This window comes from Haliotis cracherodii, unplaced genomic scaffold (assembly GCF_022045235.1).
Source record: "Haliotis cracherodii isolate W230 unplaced genomic scaffold, xgHalCrac1.p SCAF_8, whole genome shotgun sequence".
NCBI lineage: Eukaryota > Metazoa > Mollusca > Gastropoda > Lepetellida > Haliotidae > Haliotis > Haliotis cracherodii.
Window position 1 is genome coordinate 5,044,726 of NW_027266341.1, and position 23,380 is coordinate 5,068,105.

A 23,380-nucleotide genomic window follows, 5' to 3' on the forward strand; every position below is an offset into this window, starting at 1 on the left:
TTTTAGACCTCGCTCCATCCACGCAGAAAGAACAAGCTATACTGTAGTGTTATGATCTCTCCATTGGCTGACTTCAAGTTGCTAACCCTTATGTACAAGTGTGTAAATGGAAAGCTCGGCCTTATCCCAAGGACCTTGTCCAAATGTACAGCCATCTAGGAACTTGTGGTCTGATGAAAAACTTCAGCTTGTCATTCCCACATGGAAACTTAAATTCTTTAGTGCTCAAACTTTAGAAGTAACTGCTTCACAGATATGGAATGTTCTTCCCTCAGAACAGCCCCCATCACTTGATATTGCTCAAGTCAAGACTTCAACATTTTTCTTTAACAACTCCACCACTTAACTCTAATTTACATATGTATGTGAGTTGTCAGTACTTTGAGCATGCTTTGTTGTGTGAACATTTGAGCTTTATATGAATTCTTTTATTATCTCATTATTATTATACTGCTGGGGACCTTTTCTAACTCTGGTCCCTGCAACAGGGTGCCGGGGACCTATTCTAACCTCGGTTCCAACAACAGGGAACTGGGGACCTATTCTAACCTCGGTTCCAGCCTCAGGGAACTGGGGACCTATTCTAATCCTGGTCCCAGCAACAGGGAGCAAGGACTTATTCTAACCTCGATTTGAGCAACAGGGTGCCGGGGACCTATTCTAACCTCGGTTCCAAAAACGGGGTGCCGGGGACCTATTCTAACCTTGGTTCCAAAAACGGGGTGCCGGGGACCTATTCTAACCTCAGTTCCAACAACAGGGAACTGGGGACCTATTCTAACCTTGGTTCCAGCAACAGGGAACTGGGGACCTATTCTAACCCTGGTCCCAGCAACAGGGAGCAGGGACTTATTCTAACCTCGGTTTGAGCAACAGGGTGCCGGGGACCTAGTCTAACCTCGGTTCCAAAAACGGGGTACTGGGGATCTATTCTAACCCTGGTCCCAGCAACAGCCATCCATGCGGACATGTCAACTTTAGGGGATGATGCGCCTTCCCTTGCTGCTCTTAAGATGTGGGCAGTGAAGTTCAAGAGTCTGAAGATGATCCAAGATCAGGAAAACTTTCAACTGCCGCCATTAAGGAAATTGTTAATAAAATACTTGATACAACTGAGGATGATCACTCATCACATAGCCAGTACAGAAGAGATCCCTCATGAGAGAGTTGAGACCATTCAGAGAAATGAACTGGGCATGACAACGGTTTCAGCACTGATTAGAAATGTTCCAGCTTTATCACCTCTCATGAGAATGATGTTTCCTCGGACTCAGCTGATTTTGTTGAGCAATTTGTACCATTGGATGCGTCTTGGATTCACCACAATCAGGCAAAGAGGACTGCTGAAGAGGACTTTTACACGAGTTTGGTTGGTTGGTTTGTTGTTTAATGCCACGCTCAGCAATATTCCAGCTGTATGACGACTGTCTGTAAATAATCAAGTCTGGACCAGACAATCCAGTGATTAACATCATGAGCATTGATCCTTGCAATTGGGATCGATGACATGCATCAACCAAGTCAGCGAGCCTGACCACCGCTAGTAGGATCCAAGCACTCAAGCATTGTTTTTATGTTGAAAAATATTTATGACAACCAACTCCATCAACAGTCCATGAAAGTTAGGCTTAGAACGTTTCAGCCACCCCTCATATCTTTGAGAAATCTCTACATTAATACATTAATACAGCATTTCATAAATTCAAATAGTACAAATATTTTTTAACAAACAAGTTGATGAAAAACACCGCTTGAGTGAATGAGTGAGTTTAGTTTTACACCGCCTGTAGCGGGTGACACCAGAATTGGGCCGTCACACACTGTACCCATGTGGGAATCAAAACCCGCATCTTCACACCAATTTTGGACACAATGGTAACACACAAAAATAACTCATAAAATATCAGCCCAACATTCATTACAAAACAACTGTTCGGAACCTAAGGGGGTGCTAGGGTCCTTGAGGCTTGTGTAATATTGGATTCTGGGAACCCCTCACGGCTATCTTAACATGAGGAATGTGACCACTTGACATTCATGCTTAACCCGAGTAAAACATGTAAAACACTGAAACCCATTGTAAAACCAGTGCCCATCCTTAACACAAGGTACAGGAACTGTGTATGATGTACTTGCACCAACATGAGCTTCCTGACCCTTGAACAAGTTCCCCTACGCGTCACCAATTACACACTCACCGTGCTCAGTGGGTCAAACCTGTTACACTGACTGTCTGGTATGTTACCCTGCCAAGTCGTGAGATTGTAGGACTGAAACTTCCTTGTGAGTCTTGTGGAAAAGTATAAATAACACTGTCAAGCCACCACTGTCAAGCCACCACTGTGTCAAGCCATCAAGCCAATACTGTTAAGCCAACTAGACAAGCCAACACTGCCAAGCCATCACTGAGTCAAGCCAACACTGACAAGCCAACAAACCAATATTATCAGGTCAACACTGAGAAGCCATCAGTGAGTCAAGTCAAGACTGACAAGCCAATAAGCCAACACTGGCAAGCCAATACTGTCAAGCCAATACTGTCAAGCTAATACTGTCAAGCAAACACTGTCAAGCAAACACTGACAAGCCAACTAGACAAGCCAACAAGCCAACACTGACAAGCTAACACTTACAAGCCAATACTGTCAAGCCATCAAGCTGTCGATCCAACACTGACAAGCCAACTATACAAGCAAACTAAACAAGCCAATACTGTCAAGCTATCCACCCAATACTGCCAAGCCAACACTGACAAGCCATCACTGAGTCAAGCCAACACTGACAAACCAATATTGTCAGGCCAACACTGTCAAGCCAACAATGTCAAGCCAACACTGTCAAGCCAACACTGACAAGCCAATAAGCCAACACTGACAAGCCAACAAGCCAACACTGACAAGCCAACACTGTCAAGCCAACACTGACAAGCCAACACTGACAAGCCAACACTGACAAGCCAACCTGTACATCCACTACATTATTTGGGCCTCCTATGATGAAAACTTTAGGGTTTGGACTGGCTTATTTTCATGTTTCATCTCCTGCATCCTGATATTCAACATGTTCAATTGTGTGGATACTCACATGGCTTCACTGCAGCGCTCTCATACTGTACACTGAAACAAGAAACAGAAACATAATGCTGAGAAATCCATTTTTAACACCATTTTAAAAGAAAAAGTGATTTTATTGACCGTACTTCCAATAATTCCAAGTACCAGAATTTGCCAGTGAGTGTTCCTGACGTTTGACAAAGGTCAATTTCAATCATGTTCTACACATTTAATTTCTTACAAAACCACTTATAGTTCCATTGTCAAAAGCAACACATGAATCATCACCATTTCCAGCAAATACCATTTGTTTTTCAACATGTTCAGTCAGACAAGCATAGTCGCCTTTTACGACAAGCATCGGTTGCTGAAGACCTATTCTACCCCAGATCTTCACGGGTCCAATGATGAAGTGGATCAATGCTCATGATTTCATTCATTGCCTTACAGTAGTCAATAGTAGTGTAACTATAGCAATATTATCATGATCATTATGATTATTACAATACGTTTGCAGTACATGTAGTTGAAATTCACCTTGATAGTCATCCCAACAATAATATATCGGGGAAAACCCATAATCTGACTTACTGACACAGTGTGAAGGTATCAATGTGGGGTTGAGACCAGAAGACATGGAACAGAGATCAAAGAACACGGAACAGAGATCACAGAACTGAGACTAGAGAACAGGCAACATAGACTTACGAAAATCACAGCACAAAGATTGCTTGTGCAATGGGCCCAGGTCACAATACCCTTGGCAGGTTGGGAAACTGTCATTTTAAGAGAATGTGAATTCACAACTGTAATCATGGTAATGCCTCCAACACACACTTTAAAAAAATTCAATGAAAATCGAACAGTTTTTGGTACCTTCAAATAATCCCTCCACTACCTGCTACATGAGTGTGTCTGATATCTGGCAATGCAGCACAGACTCGAGTCAGAAGTCACCGTGACATCATGTCACAACAAAAGTGAACTGTGAACTCTCTGCCTGGCCTTAGGATGCATGCTTACATCAGTTCATGTTGCAAAGAAAATTAAATAATTGAGAAATACACACTAGCCCATGGCCCATGGCTTGTAAAGGTTTCAAGGGCTAGTAGAATGTGGAGCATGTAGATGCAACATTAGAAATTCGCACTGCACCCTGCATATAGTAGATAGTTAATTGTGATACACCCTGCATATTGTACATACTTAATTGTGATACACACTGCATATTGTACATACTTAATTGTGATACACCCTGCAATTTGTAAATACGTAATTGTGATACACCCTGCATATTGTACATACTTAATTGTGATACACCCTGCACATTCTACATACTTAATTGTGATACACCCTGCAATTTGTACATATTTTATTGTGATACGCCCTGCATACTGACAATACTTAATTGTGATATATACTTTATTGTGATGCAGCTTGCATAAAGTAAGGAGTTAATCATGTTAATTGTGATTCACCCTGCAATTAGTAAGTACTTATTATAACACAATGTGATACACCCTGCAATTAGTAAGTACTTACTATAACACAATGTGATACACCCTGCATCTATGCATGTACCTCATTGTGATGGACAGTGTATACAGTAAGTACTTAACACAACAAAGACCTGATCTCACGAGACAAGTTTACACCAACATACATAATAGACTACAGAATACCCACGTCACACAGTTACAAAGCAAGTAGAGGGACTGGAGTGGAGGCATATCTCATTTTTGGTCTGGGGGACTAGTAGATACAGTGAGATCAACTCACCCATGGTGTCCTGTGGCATATAGGGACACATTATGTGTTTTGACAAACTATTTTAAAGGTCTAGTTTTAGCAATATCGAGGACCACTACCTGCTGGGAAACTCAGTGATGTAAACACACACACACACACACACACACACACACACACACACACACACACACACACACACACACACACACACACACACACACACACAGAGCTGTGTTGTAGTTGGTTTGTGTGTAACACTATTCACATCAAGCATTGCCTAGATAACAGGCGGCACAAGGAAGTATATCTAATGTAATCACATGGCTCTATTGGCTATTGATTATTTAGGAGAACACCTTTTTCAATACTATCTGGCCAGTATCTACCCACTAGACAACTTATTCTTTATCTTTCCAAGTTGATAGCATGTGACTACTTTATTGAAAACATCACGAAACAGAATACTTTATTTTCTATCAGGCTGCTGATGCCATTCAGTAAGTCTGTATAAGGTCAAAACTGCCCTAAGCCTACTTGAGTATGTACAGCTTGTTACACAACCTATGTCCCTGCAGCTGTTAATCGTGTCTTTAAGCAGGACAGGATCACCGGGTCAAAGACATAACACGAGGATTAAAGTCACTTCCACATAAATGTCTGTCCACCTAAGGTGTGAGATCCCTAGGTTCAATGCAGTCATTCTTGTTAAGGAAGTGACATCAAATACTCAACATAGACATCGAACAGGACGATGCAACCAAATATAACCAACATTGATAACACACTGGAACATATACCAGGCTACTTGTCCATAAATCCATAAAATTTACCTATTTATTACTTCCTGCACATGTGCAGTTTCCAAGATGTGTTGGTCACTCACCAGCAATAGAAATCTAGTTTCTTCAAGTTTGCCACAGGAGGGCACACACACATATATATAAGGCATGAAGATGTTCAGGTGCGCCTTAGTTCCAGGCATTTCAGTACCACAGGGCACGAGTGCATGAGGGGGCACATGTGGCCATTTCGCAGTGCAGAGATGTGTCCCTTGGGCACGCCAGAAACCTATGATCGTAGTTTCGAATCCTGGTTCACCCGATTATATTTCTAGGTTTGTCAGCACTATAACCGTAGGTTTCACCAAAGTGGTACCCGCATCACTTCAGGCTTTCCTCCCATGTTAAACTGACATGCTATGATATAACTGGAATACTGTTCAAAGCAGCGTAAATCACTCACTCACATAGGACATGAAGATGTCTTGATGTTCCCATTTGGAATTTAGTAGCAGACTGTTATCAATCTTGTTCTACTTTGGCAAGTGTAGGGATAACTTGTTTGTAAAACCAGAGAGTTAGTATTTAGAATCACCCCACACTTTCTCAGTGCTACAGCATGAAGCCCAAAGGCTTTTCCCAATCTCAAGGTTTTACATTTTCAACAAAAACCGAGGAGGCATGTTTTATCCTATACTTTTAAACTGAGAGCCCTTGGCAAGCAAATTGGGATAAACAACTGTTATTTCATCAAAAAGAAATTTTATATTCCTGTTTTCTTAAATTAAGCGTCTTTCAAAACTTCACATTAAGATTACATTCAATAATGTGAAACTAAGCATTAAACACGTAACAAAGACTCTTCCTCATGATTGATCCTGACATACCGTATTCGACGTAATAAGCACCCCGCTCTAATAAGCGCCCACGGCGATATTTGCCAATATATTGGCTAGTGAACAATACCAATTAACCTTCTGATTGATCAATGTACACAACACTTTTTTATTCGTGTATAATATGTGTGTTATATCCTTAGTTATGGGAAATTAAATTCTGGAAAAATATTTCTGTTTTATATAAACATTTCAGGTTGTTGTTTTTCACCAAAATAATATTCTAATAAGAGTCCCCTATTTGTAAGTTTGAGAGCTCCCTGGGTGCTTATTATGTCAAATAAGGGTATGAAACTCCCAAAATGTTCAGCCAGACCACAGGACCGGCTAGCTGAAATACTTGCCAGCCCTGACCAAAACCTGCCTGCCCACTATAATCATATGTTTAATCATGTTTCTCAGGATAACTTAATTAATACTTTAAATCGATTCATTGAATATGAAGTAATGTAAGAAAAGAAATAGCAAACACTTTTTAGGTCAGATTTGTATTTAATATCCTAGAATACATCATGTAAATATCCTTATTCCTAAATAGGGCCTCATAACATCGATCATTTTAACACCAAAGATGGACAAAATGTTTAACGACTGGTCATAATTTGCATGCGAAAATATCGCATTTTTATTTAATAGGACACTAATATGTAAAAAATTTAATTAAGAACAATATTAAAATTTGTATTTGGAACTTTAAACCAATAAACAGTCATCAGATATATGAATACATAAACCGTTCTTATTAGAATTGGTATTTATTTCTTAGAATATGTACACCATATTGTAGGTTATTGTCATTATGGGATCGCTACACATTGCGTACTGAGGAATATACGACAAGGTTGTCACACATCTATCGCCGTGGAAAAAGCAAAAACGACTTTTTGCGCAATTAATGTCTACATTTTAACGAGGCATATAAATTATCATTTAATATAATGTAAAATATACCCAGTAAATAAGATGTGTAAATGATTAAATATTTATTTGTATGCATATAGATATACTAGTAGATGATTACTTTTAATATTTATTATATTCGATTTTATCAACGAGTATCATTTAAAACCAGTGTTGTGGGTTCTAACAGTTGCGCAAATGCCGAGATTGATGTGTTGATCTGTGGGGATACTAGGCCTATAAACCGCAAACATGTATATATGTAGCGAGTTGATATAATGTTCGTAATCACTGCTGATAGATCCAATAATATAACCCGTGATACCATAATGTGTGAGTATCGTGTGCTGTTATTCCAACGATATCGTGCATATTATAGTAAAAATTTCATTATTTACACGATATATCTACATATTATGGTTAAAGTTCTGTTATTTACACGATGTCATGCTTATTGTGATAAATTGTCTGTTATTTATACGATATCGTGCATATTGTGATAAATTGTCTGTTACTTACACGATATCGTGCATATTGTGATAAATTGTCTTTTACTTACACGATATCGTGCATATTGTGATAAATTGTCTGTTATTTACACGATATAGTGCATATTGTGATACATTGTCTGTTATTTACACGATATCGTGTACATTGTGGAATATGTACTCTTTATGTACACGATATCGTGCGAATAGACACAGTCCTTGTAGCATAAGCGCATGGCTAAATTTTTGGTTGTCTGAAAGCTAACGGGTTTTCTTTTTGGTTACATGTTATCATTCATCTTTACATGTGAATTAATGCTTATCATCGGGAAATATTTAGAATATTTTCACATATGAAATATAACCCGACCGTCGCCTGGGGGATTTGAAAATCTGGCAGCCTGAGTTGAAATTAACCCGTCTCGGACGGTCGGGCAGGCAGGTATTTCGAACACTGGATATATCAATACTAACTTGAAGGGGAATGTTTTTATTCCAAGCTGGCATGGGTTACTGACATATTCTACAGATTGAACTGAATACCAGCCTCTGAGCAGGCCTAGATAAATCCCTGCAAGTCAGAAGCTCCCGTCGAGCTTAAACAGAGGATTAGTCCTGGTAGTAAGAAGATAAATACAAGCTATGGTAGAAACTTCCAGTTGCAGTGTGAGTGTGTCATGCACTGGCCAACTGATAACACTGTTTGCGATCTCAGCCAAACAACTGCACAATCAATAGGTATGATTGTGTTGTAGATAGGTTTGGGGATGAATGCTGACTGTAACGTTATAAATATTATCATATCTTTTAGCTATTATGATCATTATAGTTTATTATTCCATGTTTTTGTATAAAAATGGTTACAAAAACCGGGCACTACTACAGAAAATGATTTGGACAACGTGCCCAGTATTGCTTAGAAAGCATTGAAATGTAGTTCTCAAAACTGATTATACTATAGCCTATGAAATACAAAATAAACACTATAATCTTGCAATGATTCAAACCTTGGTGTGATAACTAAAAAGTAAACATTATATCCACTCAGCCAAAAACACAACCAATCAATGATTGACACAGGTACAGTAGTTTTCTGGTAGGAAGAGGAAGTTCAACCAAAGTACAAACTGTGTTGTCCATTATGAAAACAAGGTAGATGAAAACACATTAAATGAAAGAGTCAAAACCCACTTTCAACAGTATTTCAGCCAGATGTGGGAGGAAAGCCCAATGTATTATACGTATATGCAGAGCTGCAGATAAGCAGCGTGTTTGTGTAAAATATTTTAAAAAAATTCAAAACCCAATTACTTTCAATTAACTTGCGTACAGACACGCATGCATTAAATGAAAAACTCACATGTTTAAAACAGCTTGTGTACATACCCAAAGGAGCTAATTTCCGAAACATAGTTACCATGAGTTACAAGCTAATTTACTTTCCGAGTGAAACCTATATATTTAGAACAGTTATATACATTTAAAACGTTATCTAATAATTTTTTTAAATCATAAAATGTTATTTTGGAAAATACCCAATAGAGTGATGAATAGATGGGTGAAAAAGTACTGGTTACCCAATGAATGTAATAACTCAATTAAAATAGAAACCCTAGAGTACAAACTCAATTGCTCAAAAAGTTATCTGGAGCTCTGTATATGACAGTTACAATGAAACCCACAAGCAGTGGATGGGGGTGATGTACCAGTCTAATTATATGATTAATTTGCGTACATCAGTACGGATTTGTCGCAATGGTATATCCAGTGTTACGTGCTCATGGTAATGTCTGCGTTGGGCATGTTGGGGGAAAACAAACATCAAACTCATTATGACGTGTACATAATGCACACCCCGCTTCTACACAGCTGGAGTTTTTTTGGAAAAAAATGCACACTATACTCAAGAAAATATGGTATATAACATACACGCCGGTAACAGGAAATTTGTAAATCCACTTTGGGAACTTGCAGAGACATTTGCTGCAGATTTGAAGCTGAGCACTGACCTCTGAGCAGGTCCAGGTACATCCCTGAACAATCCCCTCTACTGTCTTCAGCTGCAAATGCACAGAAAGTCCAATGTGATAACATGAGGGAGGTCTGAAAGTGTGTGTTTGTTTCTTATTCAGCTATTAGTGTTTCAATATCAGGACTGATGAAAAGTTACCAAAATGGTACATTTATTTACTGCCAGTCCCTAATACCAGAAGCTCTACAAGTCATGGGCAACACTGACTACACAGCCTTCGAAATTCATGCTAGTCTGCCAGCCCGAGGCTACTAATTTGTGCTGCAGATAAGTGAAAATCCAATATAGTAGTCTTCACTGACTAGTTGCAAGAGCCATAATTTTAAACCAGTTCTCAAAGCTTCTTTTTCCTATGAATTGAAACTGAATAAAACTGACACTGGCAGATAATGTAAACACTGTAAACAATTGTGTCTCATTCCAGGACAAGGTACAGACATTCAGGGGAATAGAATCAACAGTGATTCAACACACTTTGAAATCCAACATTATTACTGAACTGCAAATGCATATATAACAGGAACACGTTTAACATAATGGTTAAGGTTTAAACATATTAAAGCTGACATGAAGGTTAACAAACAATGAACTGTTAAGATAGTTAATATAATGATTAGGGTCTAAAGCTGACAGGAAGGTTAGCAAACAATGGATTGTTAAGATTATGGTCACATGAGTAATGCTATGTCTGACACAGCTCAAACTGAGCCTATTCAATGAAGACTAAGATTCAGGTATTGTGTTAGTCTATCATTATTACCACAGGGCCATAGTCAGACAATACATTGTACTTAATTTGATAATAATACACATATATACTGTACTTCAAGTACTAATACATGCTTAAACATAAACCATAATTAAAGAGGACTATTCCCATATTACGTAAGAGACTATCCTGAAACATATTGTGCATTTGCCATGACTAGTGTTGTTTTGCATGAAGAATAATTTGTTTTGAAGTCAGAAACAGTATCATATATTATCAAAAGTTGTGGTTGTGTTTACTGATCTTTCTAAGCCAAACTAAAAAAATACATAATTTTAAACATTTCCTTTTCTTTTCCTAAATTACAGTATATATTTCTTCTGGCCTCACGGTCTGCAGCCAGTAATGTGTAATTACACTTCAATTAGAACCATGCATGAAACTGAGGCATTAAAATGTGAGCTGGTAGACAAAATGGTCTTGGAGGTGCCACAATCAAATGAAGAAAAGGACTGCCTATAACCCAACTCTAGTCCACTTTAAATAAATTTGCATTGTACATGGTTCTCCACATAGGATAAAAATCATCATTCATAATTTAATATTACTGCCAACATTGTCTTTTTCCTGAGTAGAGGTAGTGGGGTAGCCAAGTGGTTACAGCGTTAGCTCATCACACTCAAGGCCCAGGTTCCATTCTCCACATGGGTACAATGTGCTAAGCCCATTTCTGGTGTCCCCGACCATGATATTGCTAGAATGTTGCTGAAAGTGGTATTAAATCACACTACTAGTCTGTTATCATGGTTATACAGACCCTGAAACAAACATATCCAATACAACCCATGCAAGTCTATAATGTTTGGCAAGTCTAGATTACTGCAGTATCAGGAAAATGAAGAAAGACTCTGGTCTCCTTTTTATTATATTTTATTAAGATAATTTAACAACTGTTTTTTTCTTTAAAATATGTTCATTTCAGTGACTAGATGTTAGTGACTTAGTCTACCATACTACATGTACCTCAACTCTATTCAGAAGTAAGAATTAACATGATTCAATACACATGAATACAGCAGTGAATGAGTATGGTTTTATGCTGTCTCCAAGCAATATTCCAGCCTTCACACATTCTGAGAGCAGTGACATCTGTGGGCATTAATTTAATTCATACCAACATCTCAGATCAGATACAAGATACAGAGAGGGGAGGGGGGTCAAGCCCCCTCCCCCATCAAATGAAAACCCAACGTAGTAGTATGTTGTAGGCAGTACAATTGACTGAGAAAGGATTACAATCATGAAGAATAGCTATGAGAATAGATATAAGGAAACACCTTATTCAAACATTTGGTCTAACAAAAGACATAATGAAAAGAGTTCTCAATGGTAGTAGGCATTAAAAGTTACCAACTTCCTGAATAAAATCAAATAGACATGACAAATCAACCATACCTTTTAAAGCTTTACAGAAATAGATGCAAACATTCTGTAAACGTTTTAACAATGAAAAAAATACAGATATTGTCTGTCAGCATAGCACTTCCTGACAACAACATCATGCCATACCACAGATCGACTGAACAGGAGGCAACCTCACTGTAAATGGTATGAATCACCCTCATTTACATAGCCTATTGACCATATAAGCCCTGACAGTAGCAATGTACTGGACATACAAACGTAGATCTCCAAGCCAAACGGTATATTTTGCTATCAACTCGTACGACAACACCGTGCCTGCACCTTTCATCTCCAGCATCATTATCGATCTAAATCGCCATCAGTGTTTCCACTTCAACTAACGAGTCTCCCAAAGCCTGAAGTCGAAAAGCTCACAATAACAACTGTCTCGTGAAAGTATGACGGTTGGTTATAATGAACACTTGAGTTTATCTGATTATTGTACATTTAGCTGACATGACATCGATATCAATGCTCATGTTTCTGAGAAGGTTTGATCTTTGCGTGTCCACTTCGTTATCACATTCATTCACTCACTGTCAACATACAGTTTGTCATCAACAAGTTAACGAGGCCACAGACGACAGCTAGCCCCTGCGATCGCTATGTATAAATGAGCTATTCAGCGTTGAAACAATACGACAATCGTGTGTGTGTTTGCGTTACCTGTTGTTAAAGCCACAGTCCGGAAATAAAATCTTGACCAACAAGAAGTTAAAGACACAAGCTGGTGATTAAAACTTCGTATGACATCCTGGACAAGTTGCCCAGCTTCCGGGTTTCTGCGCACCTGTTGGTGTACGGACTGTACGCCCCACAGCTGTTTTGATTGGACAATATAAGTATTTATTTCAATTATTTGTGATTATTTATTTATCATTTATTTTTTTATAAATATTTTCATCTTCAACACATACGTATAATAAGATAATAGATCTAGTCAAATTCATTTTAATTATTTGCAAGTTGTGAAATTAATAAAGGTTTTAAGTTATAATATTTTAAGTCTTTCATGATATAGCCTACCAGCCTACTAAATATTCCCATAAATGTGCTGACTATATAGACAAATTCGTAATCAGCTGATAATTATGACTCCTCGTCTCACATTTGCATTTGTTACATACAAACAAACAAACTTACCAAAAAACAGGCCATTTGAAGCTTTGTACACTACACTTCGTCCATATATATTATAAATGCAGTAGATATAGAAGCAAACATCAAACGATATTTCCAACTCAGTTCAAAGTACGATTCAGAATCCGATGTCTCTATGGAAAGTGTACTGGAAGAGTGATCATGTAGGTACGTAATAATACACTGAATAAAAAAGAATCACACAACCCGAACCTCACTGTATATACACTCCGAACGGTTGATGCAGCTAAATCCCCCAGCGTCCGATCCACGCACGATAAATACTCTGAGTTCAAACGTGCTGCAGCACTTCGTACAATTATTTTCTTAAAGTATCTGTCTGTGTTGACAGAGGTCAAAGGTGAAGCGACGTGTCCCTGCTTAAGAATTTGCTCGTGTCAAACCCGAAACAACGGCTCTGTAAATAGGTCTAGCCGAATGGGAGTCGAAAAAACATCATTGAAAAAGTTAGTGTCTGCGAAAGAACTGACTGGAACTTCCTCACAACCGTGTGACGCGTAAACATGTTATTTGCAATCGAAAGATCTACCAAACGAGGTACACAATTTGCAGGAGGATAATTGTTGCTGAATAAACAACCCGATAATGGTGATTTGCGTCCATCTGGGGAATTCCAATCCTTATCAAAACAAACGCTCATTACCGTGCAGTTTGCATTGAAGAAACAAGAAAGTGTAGACGGTGACAATCTATAGTTAGTGTCACTTGATTTTCGGTGACGTTAAATAAAGTAATGACAAGTCGCATGCTAACATCAATGTATTTTTGTCTCTTTAATCGATTTTGTCAAAAAGAATTGATTTATATTAATGTACATTTGATTATTATTTAATTTCATCCGCCATTTCATTTCATTTCTGTTTTCGGCGAAACGGGCGAACGCTTATCCCAAATGTTGTGTGCATAAACCACAACGTCAGCCAAACCCACGCTCAGAGGATCCTTGACCGACTAAGGAACGTAACGATATGCACAGTCGCGCTGTGGACCATAAAAGACCACTCGTTACTTCTGTTATAGTAGTGAGTGAGTTGAAATTTTACGTCGTATCGGCAGTATCTCAGCCATACAGCGACCCTATTATAGTATAAACAGAAGACAGCGTAGCAGACATAACGAGGACCACAGTCTGTATATATTGTGTATATATTCAGCATAAATCTCTTTGTAAAGATATTAACACCGAGGAGATTTGGGGTAAGGATTCAGGTCTCCAGCAACCTGTTCTGTCCGTCAGAGGCGACAGAACAGATCGGGTGGTTGGACTCAGTGACTTGGCTGATTCTATATTATCAAATCTCAACTGCGTGAATCATTGCTCATGATGTCAATCACTGAATTGTCTGGCCCAGACTGCATTTACAGACCGCCGCCACATATACCTGCAATATCATAATTGCTTAGTGCGGTGTTAAACAAACAAAAATTCAGAGATAAGACCCGGGAAAGGAGATATACGAGGACTAAGAGATAAGCAGCCCGAATATGTTTCACAAACAGACCTCACATGCATATCTCATGAACTTGGTTCATGGGTGGGGGTCACGATTCTAGGTGCATGTTGTACATAGTCAACATAAAAAAATCCGTACCAGCTGACCGATGGGTGGAGTACAGGTGATACCCGTGAAGATCCGGGTTAGAAAAGGCCTCCTATCAGAAACCCATGCTTGCCATGAGCGGCTAATGTGCTTGTCGTGAGAGGCGCATCGCGGGATCGGGTGCTCAGGCTCGCCGACTTGGTTGATGCATGTCATCGTATCCCGATTGCGTGGATCCATGCTTTAAATCACTGGATTGTCTGGTCCAGACTCGATCATTTACAGACCTCCGTCAAACAGCTTGAAAGACTCCCGCACCCCCAACCCCCCTTCTCCAAAAGTAATATATGTATGCACTGTCGTTCAATCTTATTAATCATATATATTTTTAGGGCGAAAGTCTTACCCACAAACTTGACAAACAAGGGCTTTGCACAAAAAGCCATCCATGAGATACCAGTGTAACACTAGTGAAGGGTGCCTCTTCCTCTGCCACCGTACAGAGGTGGGCAGTAGAGTTGAGGAGTGGCAGGGAGAGCCTTGTCGACGACCCCCGACTTGGAAGGCATGTCACGCCAGCAACACCATAGATGAGCCAGAGAATGTACGATATGGCTATGGCCGAGTCATAGTGCTTACTCAGTAGGCAAGTTACTTCACAAGACAGCATACATTCCGTTATCACAGAAACTTTGGCAATGAAGCTTCTGACAACTGATCATAAACGCACATGCGCAACATGTCTCGTGATTATCTAACTGTTTGAAGCTGATCCAGAAAGGTTCTTGCAATTATTTGTGACTATGGATGAATATGGGTTCGCCGCCCCCAGTCTATCAATCGAACCAAACAACAATTAAATCAGTGGAATCATTTGACATCACCACCGTCAAAGACAAAGACTGTCCCATCAGCCAGAAAGGTTTGGGCCTCAGTGTTATGGGATGCTGAGGGTGTCATCATGGTGGATTATCAAGAGGCCAGACAATACACGAAGGCTGTTATGCTTCACTTTTGAGGTAATTACGGGATGAAATTAAGACTAAGACGCACGGGAAACTGAGAATCGAGGAGGACAACGCGCCAGTGCACAATCAGTCATCCCAATGGGTACAATCCGCGAGTGTGTTTGAACTCAGCATCCACCTTAATTCTCCTGATCTAGCTCCTTCAGACTTCGACCTGTTCCCAAACCCGAGGGGCGGTGGGGTAGCCCAGTGGTCAAAGCGTTCGCTCGTCACACTGAAGGCCCGGATTCGATTCCCCACATTGGTTCAACGTGTGAAGCCCAGTTCTGGTGTCCCCTGCCGTGATATAGCTGGAACATTGCTAAAAGCGGCGTAAAATCCAACTCAAACCCGAAGAAAGCTCTAGCCGGCACCCATTTCGACTCGAACGATGACGTCACAACAGCTGGAAGAACCTTTTGGGCTGCCAAGAGAAGGACTTCTACGAAACTGGGATACAACCCCTCCAACATCGTTGGCATATGTGTGGAAGGGAATCGTGTTGAAAAACAATAATTATTATTTTAATGTCTTCCTCATGTGATGCTCAGAACATATCAGTCACCCCTCGTACTGAATATAATTTTCAAAAGTATGACAGAGCTCCAGATAAGCTGCGTAACTGCGTAAAATACGCATCAGAAATGCAGAATTACACAGTAAAATATAATCCAAGCGTATCAAATACGCAACGAATATTACAGATACGCTACAAAAATAAAACTTGTGCGTATCATCAAAATATTGTGAAGTAACCCTGCGTATTCGATTAGCAAATCAGCAACCTATTTTGAAAAAAACGGGCATTCCGTCAACCTTGCCAAACTCCACGATGACAGTTACATCATGATCATTTGCCATCACACTTTCTTGTGGAAGTATCGTGGTATTTTTGAGTCCTATAAAGCTCTCGAACCCACACGACACCCGTTTGCAGGGACTTGATGAATAGTGTTTTTTAATATTTAACTTAAATACCCACATGTGTAAAAACTAGTGGGTAACAGAAATTTGAATACGCAGATAGAATTACTGATACCCAATGATTTTAAAATGCATGGGTAAAATACCCACAACACCAAAAACTTATCTGGAGCTCTGGTATGATAAATATTTTAATGGTAAATGGTACTTAAAAGAAAGTCAATTTGCAGATTTATGATCTGCATGTACAATCCAATGAGATAAAGAGCTGTGGAAAGTGACCGTACTCGCGCTTCCTCGGGGTTTGCAGAGTGGCCCTTTGCCTCCCGTATTGCCTTTGCATCTCTGATTGTATCAGCTGATATCAAGGTTTACCATATAATGGGAAGGTTTCTCGGCAGGAAAGAGCCAACGGGTAAAAACGATATCCGTTGGGGTCATATGCGGATAGAGATGCAAACATCAAAGGTCAAGTAGGGACTACTTTCAGTGTTAATAAACAAACGTGGCGTCGCCCTTGTCATTCGGCAATCGAGTCAGAATTAACCATCGGGAATCTGGATAAACAACAGAGATGATTGCTATCATTATCAAAAGAACAGTCTAATAAACTTAAAATCAGTGTCTAACTGTGACGTCGCTAAGGCATTTTATAAGTTTTAGCAACTTTGGAGATATAAATTTCGAAATAATTTTGCGAGGGCACCAGGCCTAGACAAGCGGGATCAGTAGCCATATATCATTCTGTGCTTGTAGACCTCTGCGACTTGAAACCTTTTCCACAAATTGAAGTAGTTGGATTTGTCCGAAATATGTTTGAACTGTTACCTTGTTTCGTTTTGTCGCTGTGTGTACATCTGATTGCACTTCTTAACGTTATGACAGGACAGGCCGAGTGTCAACAACGTCTGAACGTGGCCGTGACGTCTCATGGACTAGGGTTAGAGTAGCTTCCCTTTGACAAAGGGCAGTTACTCAAGCCGACAGACCGATGGATTGCCACGAAATGCAAGTAAAAATAATTGTTGTTTTGCGTATATGTTGCTTCGCCACTGTATAAAAAAAACAGATTTCAGTTGGAACTATATTGGCTACTGTCACTGTCCGACTGACACATCACTTACCCTGTGACGTAATAAATATTAATGCGCGCATTCCAGGAAAACTCGCAATGTTTAAGTATTGTTTGTGAGAGAGGGAAAGTGATTTTTAAACACAGAATTAAAGAATGACATTATATGTTAAAGAGGTTATCACGCTTGTGTGTTTGGGGATGGTAAATATCCTGTATTAGGATTAAACACTATGTATTTAGCTCGCCAAGGCTCGCTAAATACAATGTTTATTCCTAATGCAGGATATTTACCATCCCCAAACACACTCGCGTGAACCTCTATATCTATTCCGCAGGGTTGTACAGAAATGGAGATCAAATGAAGCAGTTTGCAGTTTCTCTTGAATTTCCACCAATGAGCATCGCTGTTAATAGCTAGGTCAGCAGTCTTCCAGCTAGTCAATGCGACATGTAAATATTCGAGTTTGGACCTGGGAAACTGGTGACAGAAAGAATGAACACTTCATGACCCATATCTCCGTGGTATACATTGGCACACAATCAGTCAAGTACCAAACCATCCAATCCCCATTTTTAGTCGACTCTAACGCCAATGATGATATGCAGAGGGCCTTTCTGACCTGTATACACACATGCTTAGTGATTGAAGGCAATCCTGTGAGGGGGACGTTTACAGTAAGGGATACACGGCCCTTAGCAATATTTCAAGAACATCACGCTTCAACCACCAGCTAGGCTGCCCCACCACCCCGTTAGTTTATAACAGTACAGCAGAACTACGAGAGTAAATCATGTTCCAAGATATTGAACATGTAATGAAGTATGCCAATCAGATGGTTTTGATGTGATGCCGACGCATCCATGCCACTGCCAAACGCAACCACCACAGAGCAAAGATGTTGGGCGGGGATGGATGGGGGAGGGGTAGTCTAGTGGTACAGAGATCGCTCGAAGGCCGGGTTGGATTCTCAACATTGGTTTAATGTGCGGCGCCTATTTCTGGTGTTCCAAGCCGTGGCATTGCTGGTATATTGCTAAAGAACAAACCGAAAAAGCAAACTTATATATTTTCAGCAATGATATATACACCAGCAGTAGTGTATAATGCGAGATGTTTTTATTTCTTAATTTTATAAAGTTTTAAATCAAATTAATAATATGTTTTAGAAATATAACCTTGTAGAAGTATTCTTTGAGTGTTGACTAAGCGCCTGTACAGGTCATGTTTTGGATATAATATCGCTAACTTATGATTTTTTCAATTGAAATTCAAACATAGGATAAAATCAATTGAGAGGTATAGTTTCTTTTGCACCTCAGTGTATACTCTAACTTCAAAATGCAGTGCTAGAATGAAATGGTTTTAATATGTTGTTGTTGTTGTTTTTCGCCAACATAGATTTTATTTTGTCTCGTGCAAGTTAACATTCTGACCCTAAAACGCCTTAAAACAAGAAATTAAATTGGTTTCTCGATCCCATCCCAAGTACCACGCATTAGGAAGAATTGAGAGCAATATATTTTTCGGGTGGAAATCACGGCTACAACCAGAGAATCCCTCAGTCAAACAGCGAACACTGCTGACACGGTGTATCCATGGCGAACACATTGTCAAGTATAGCAGGTAAAGGAGGGCTATGACCGGGTGACAAATCGCTAACGTATCATAAATATATATGTCAACTAAATTCGTTATATTTTACGTCCGCTTCATTCATAGCAAGAACGCCATTTCCCGAAAATGTCGAAGTCTATTTTTTATGTGACATTTGAAGAATAAAGCTAGTGTCATATTACCTATTTATATTGACAGATTTCTTGAAAACGCACGAACGTTTGAAAAATCTCGAGTGAAACAAATGTTTGAATGGGTGAACTTATCCGTTGGTTTTGTTCCGCTGGTGAAAGTAGAGTGAGTAATTATTGCTTATTAACACCGAATCAGCAATCTTGTACCTATTGGCGGTGGGTGAAAGTAGAATATAGTTATACAACTACGTGGACTTGTATGGTCACGTATATCGTGGTTCAGTGTCATGTGAAGAAAAAGCGGTATTTCTCTTGACCTAAATCATACACATTTCTATATCTTCCTGCTTCACAGAAGAGACACCCCGGCCGGGCTGCTGATAAACTGATAGATCACATGCAGCCAAACACGAGATGTTGTTATTGTTTTAATCATGCTCACAAGCACGACGGGATGTCTAATCTTGTCTGCTCAACTATCCACGATTAGGGAGCAGTTCAAACGCCTTGAGACATAATTGAATACGTCCATTTAAAAAAGTAGTAATTGTGAAAGTATTGATAGCCTGAGAGATTCTGTTGGCGACGGAATCCTACTTTGCAATGATTTATTACATGGTGATACCACACATTGGCTGGCGGATATAGTAGGGGGTGGGGTGTTTCTTGGGGTGCCCAAATGACCCGAGTAGACCCCCATATATACACTTGATATATGAGAATATCACCTTTGGAAGGTTTTACGGCGCTTTCAGCGGTGTCCCAGAAATATCACTGTGGACACACCACAAAAAGGAAAAGTCAACAACTGTAGGGTATCCCCATCGACGCTGATAATGAGCAATAATTCGCTGTGCAGAGTTGCGTGCCTTATGCTGGGAGAAACCTGTGATCGTATGTTCAAATCCCAGATTCGCTGTGATCATGTTTCCAGCTTGACAGCTCATGCCAGTCCTCTCGGGTTTCGCCAGAGCAGTAAACGTCTGAGACATACTGATACATGAGCCCTGTGATACAATGGACAGGCGGCCTTAGCACTGACGCAGCATGACTTTGGGACCGTCTTGTCGTGTGTGGGCGTGGTCGCAATGACCATGACAGTGGGGAATTAACTTGGTAGAGCTGATTACTCACCTGTCACCTTAAAACAGAGAGAAGGCTGCTGAGTCCCTTGAAGTCTGTATTCGTGGCAGAGTGTGACATTATATATAGAGAGATAATTCACACAATATTATCTGTAAAAGGTAGATACAATTAAATATAAAAAAATTAATCATACATGACTGGCATACTATTTCAAAATTTCATGTTGTGTACATTGACAACAGAGCAGTATAACTTCTAAATAACCAAGATGTTTGAATAATAGTGATTTATCTAATGCAAGGTTCTATATTTCATATGTGTTTAGTAAATAATGCACCACTGTTTATATAACAGTGCCATATAACATGAATGACTTGTGGTAGATTTAAATAGATAATGATAATATTGCTATTTGGAGCTTTACCTGCTCTATGTTAGATATAATAAACATATTCCTGCAGCATGCGAGACCATCTGGGAAGATGACCTGTTTCCCGTTTGATGCCTTTAGCCATTTCAGAGCATGATGCTCTGTGAAGACTTCAAACTTTTGAGATGTGAGATACACCCTGAAAGTTCTAAAGCCTTCTAATCCAGCCAAACCTTGTAACTGAGTGATGTCTTCTCAGCAGCCCTAAGGGCACGGCCACCATAACAGATGACGTGTTCTTGGCCAGAAGCATCTGGTTGACCTCAGATATACCCTATGGCTGAGGTGGAAGCATCTGTTGTTAGAATGAATGGTTTATTGGGATCAGGATATGTTAAGACATGGGCCGAACTTAGGCATCCTTTTAATTTGTAGAGTGCCTGCTGACACTTGTCTGACCAATTAAAGATGGCATCCTTTTGAAGCAAGTTATACAATGGTGAACAAAATGGTTACACAAAAATTCGGACACATTTGCGGTAGCAACTTGCAAGACCAAAGAAATGCCTGATGTCATGGACATTTTTGGGAAAAGGGATGCTTTTAACAACTTCTACCTTTGACTTGTCAACTCCTACACCATCTTTGTCAAAGACATGGCCTAAATATGTTACACTTCAAGCTGCAAATCTACATTTGCTTGGTTTTAAGGTAAGACCAGCTTCTTTAAGTTTGCCCAAAACACATTTGAGATTATGCAAATGTTCTGCTGTAGATAATGGTATCATCCACATATATTAGGATGTACTTCCAATTCATAGCCTAAAAGGTGTTGTTGCATTTTTAAAACCGAAAGGAAGATGATTAAATTATAAAACTACCTTGGTCACGGGTTCGTATCCTTGTTCGCCCCGATTACGTTTCTAGATATGTCTACACCATACCTGTGCTTATGGGTTTGACCAAAGTGGTAAACGTCTGAGACCTACATAACTTTGGGTTTTCTTCCAACATTAAACTGACACGCCTTGATATAACTGGAATACTGTTCAAACCGTATGAAACCCAAATGACTCGTTCACTCACTTTGGGCTTTCCTTCCACATTGAAGGAAGTCGCCCACTCGTTTAAATTTGTACATGCTTCTAATTTGTACTCCAGGCATATACACTGACGACCGAAAAAGCAACTTGATAAAAATCCTTTATCGTATAAATGCAACAGAAACAGATGCAACTAAACTCTTCATTTAGTTCACTGATTTTCCTGTAAAATTGCTAAATGTAAAATGAATAAGTTTATCAGCAAAACAGAGAGAAGGGGCTGCGCTGGAAGCCAGGCATGATACTGCCAGACTCTCGTGCAACCGGCAGACAGGGGACAGACCCAGGACAGGCAGACCACATGACACAACACCCAAGTCATATTTGGTTCCGTAAACTATGACCATATATGGATATTATCGTTCCATATGGATACATGAACCAGTGATATGAGATGCGTACAGCGTCATGTTTTGTGTATCAAGTATCGTGATACGTCGCTACTGTGGTATATGGTTACGGCCTATGTCCTTCGTACTCGCCTGCATTAAAGCAGTTGATCTGTGTTCCAGACTAAAATGAAACTTTGAGCACCAACTACTGCGGTGTTTCTGTTTAGTACTGAAAGGTCTCCCACCTGTACTAATGTTTCATATGAAACTGTCTGAGATCTGGTAATTCAGCGTTTCAGTCTGGTTGAAATGCATCAACTGAAGTAGGACAGGACATGTTGCAGGGGCTTAACTGAATCCAGACGACTGCCCACACAGGTTTGGGGGCCGACAGACCTTTCCCAGGAATTACGATGACACGTCAACATCTCTGTACAGTGATGGCTGAACAGTAACTGCTTGCGTCATGTTTTCTGGTACCTGCAGATTCCGTCTGTTCAGATGAGATATATCATCGTCGGGAATAATGCCATTCTCACAACACAGCGTCGACGACGTATGGCATCATGGTGTGCTTACTTTCCTACTACTGAACCCATGGATTTGTTTCAACACAAAGACTACATGCATACATCACCCTCGCCCGTCACTTTCTGCAAGTAACCCGTGAAGATAGATCCGGTTATAGTAGGTCTTCGGCAAGCCATGCTTGCAGTAAAACGTGACTATGCGGCAACTAACGGGATCAGGTGGTCAGGTCTGTAAATAATCGAGTCTGAACCAGACAATCCAGTGACTGATATCATGAGCATCGATCCACGCAATTGGGATCGATGACGTGCTTCAACCAAGTCAGCGAGCCTGACCACCCATCCCGTTAGTCGGCTCTTACGACAAGCATAGTCGCCTTTTACGGCAAGCATGAGTTGCTGAAGACCTATTCTATCCCGGATCGCTGACTT

General features: G+C 39.9%; 1 protein-coding gene across 3 annotated transcripts in view; it reads right to left on the reverse strand.

The window, feature by feature from the left end:
• The window catches only part of LOC139450566 (arf-GAP with Rho-GAP domain, ANK repeat and PH domain-containing protein 1-like), a 115,515-nt gene extending 102,075 nt beyond the window's left edge, over positions 1–13,440 (reverse strand). For 2 of the 3 annotated variants that reach the window (XM_071232321.1, XM_071232319.1), the window contains exons 1-2: positions 12,737–12,848; positions 3,085–3,116 (exon numbers count right to left, since the gene is read on the reverse strand). The gene's annotated coding sequence lies outside the window, so the exon portion shown is untranslated. Of the gene's footprint in view, positions 1–3,084; positions 3,117–12,736; positions 12,849–13,423 lie in introns of those variants that run through there. The other variant, XM_071232320.1, reaches the window with a different exon arrangement.
• Positions 13,441–23,380: the final 9,940 nt, after the last annotated feature.